Genomic DNA, 2,215 nt, shown 5'->3' with positions numbered 1-2,215 from the left:
TTAGAATTTTGTTTAAGTTTTTCTAAACTATCCATCTTATCATGGCCGAAAATCTAAAATAAGAGTTCATGAATTTCTAGCAATGTACAACATGCAATTCTTTAAGAGAACTCTATATTCTATCATACAAACATGGTTATTTAAATTTAAAGGTCTTCCTAACCCTAAGCCCTTTTCTTGGCCGAAACATATAAATGGATTTCTTTGGTTTCAAGTAACTTTCAAGCAAGAGAACCAATAAAACCCTTAGTAGTTCATGGGAGAAATTTTGTACTAGTTTAGTTAAACAATATTTTTCCCTAACCTCCTTAACATATTTTTGGCCGAAATTCTAGGGTTAGGTACTCCTCTGATCAAGCATCATTTAAGTATAAAAACATGAAGAAAATTCCTCCTACATAGCATAGAAATAATATCATGAAATAAGGACTTGTTCAAATCATCCTAGATTTGAAAACCCTTTCTTTAGCCGAATTTTCTTAAATTCTTTCCTAGGTTTTCTAATCCTTATAGAATCCGAAAATCACATAAAAGCCTTGTACCACAGGTGAGGGGAAGCTTACATCCTTTTCGCTTGTGGATCTAAGGTATGGTGGAGAAGAAGTAGCCTCTTCTTCTAGTTCCTTTCCCTTGATTCCTTTGCTAAGTCCTCCTTGTATCTTAGGCTTTCTTAGGGAAAAACTTGGCTTTGGGGCTGAAGATGGAGGAGAGGGGACTGAGGTGTTCTCGGTGAGGGAGAGGATGAATGAGAGAAAATGAGAGAAAATAGAATTTTCCCTTTTACATATTCTCTTTTATGTTAAGGGGGAAGAGGTAGCAAACTTGGTTTTTGCTTTCCTTCTCCCTTAGCCTTTTTTTTCTATTTCTTTTTATTTTTATTTATTTATTTATCCTCATCATTCATGGTGAAATAAGGTGGAATGAATCCCCTTAATTCCTCTTTAAATTTTCGGCAAAACCAAAGAGGAAGAAGGAGAGAAAGGGAGGAAGACAAGTTGCCTTTCTCTTGCTCCTTTCTTGTTTTCTTTTGGCTAGCTTTTACTCTTACCTTTATCATGAGTTTCCCTCCTTTGTTATCAATATCTTCTCTCTATCCCAATTGGTTTCCACTAATTAATTCTATGAAATATAATATAAGAGGTTCATGATTCAATCCTTGACCTCCTCTTCTTTTTATTTCTTTTTATTTCTTTTTGCTTCAACTCACTTCCTATTATTTTTCTAAGGAAAAATCCCACATTCATATATTTATCTTACAAGCTTAGTGGGTATTACAAGTTTAGTCTAACTCAAATGATAATCTCTAATGTTATAGATGCAGTCCCCGGCAACGGCGCCAAAAACTTGTTACATAACCGCAAGTGTATGGTTACGTCGTCAGTAATAAAAGAATATCGAATCCACAGGGATAAGTTATAAGCACTAAAGACGTCTCAAAAGTGAATTAGATAAACAATCATGAAGAGATTATATGTCTTAAGAAACAACTAAAGATTAGAAGCTAGAATTAAATGTAGAAACTTAGTTTTGTGAAGGTTCTAGGTGATTTGGTTTCTTCGTGATACTAATTAATGTAAAGCAATCTACAAATCCTATCCTTAATTGAAATGTGTTTGCAAGAAGTCACAAGTTATTTCCTGTAGAAAACACCAATCAAGGACTCATGTCTAAACCTTAAGCAATCAAATAGTTATGATCCCTATGAAGCCCGTTTAATGGGGCAGCCCTGTCACGACGCCCCGTGATTATACAACATAGAAATATCATCACTAATCAATCCACAATAAGATATAGAATTCATCACATCAATCCATCCAACTTCTTTATAGATCCCAACTTCATCCTCTCAAAGTAATCCCCAAACGTCCGTTTAATGGGCAGTGCTGTCACGACGCCCCACGACAATGCAATCTAGAGAATTCTTCTAAACGATTCCACAAGAAATACAAATAACCAATCAAGAATGGTATTAGGGCACAAAACACAACAATCCATACAAGATTGATTGATACAAAACATAACAACATCCTTGAATCAAGAAGATGGCAAATCCATGAATCTTACATCAATTTATGTCACCAATACTCCCTCAATCCTAGAACAAAGGAATCTACTCCATAGAAAATACGAAAAGAACCGACGACGAGAGGATTGAAGACATTCTGATCCAAATCAAGAAAATAGAAAGGAACGCTTATCTCAATACGATGAGTGA

The sequence above is a fragment of the Zingiber officinale genome, chromosome 7B (genome assembly GCF_018446385.1).
Source record: "Zingiber officinale cultivar Zhangliang chromosome 7B, Zo_v1.1, whole genome shotgun sequence".
Classification (NCBI taxonomy): Eukaryota; Viridiplantae; Streptophyta; class Magnoliopsida; order Zingiberales; family Zingiberaceae; genus Zingiber; species Zingiber officinale.
This window is presented reverse-complemented; position numbering follows the sequence as displayed.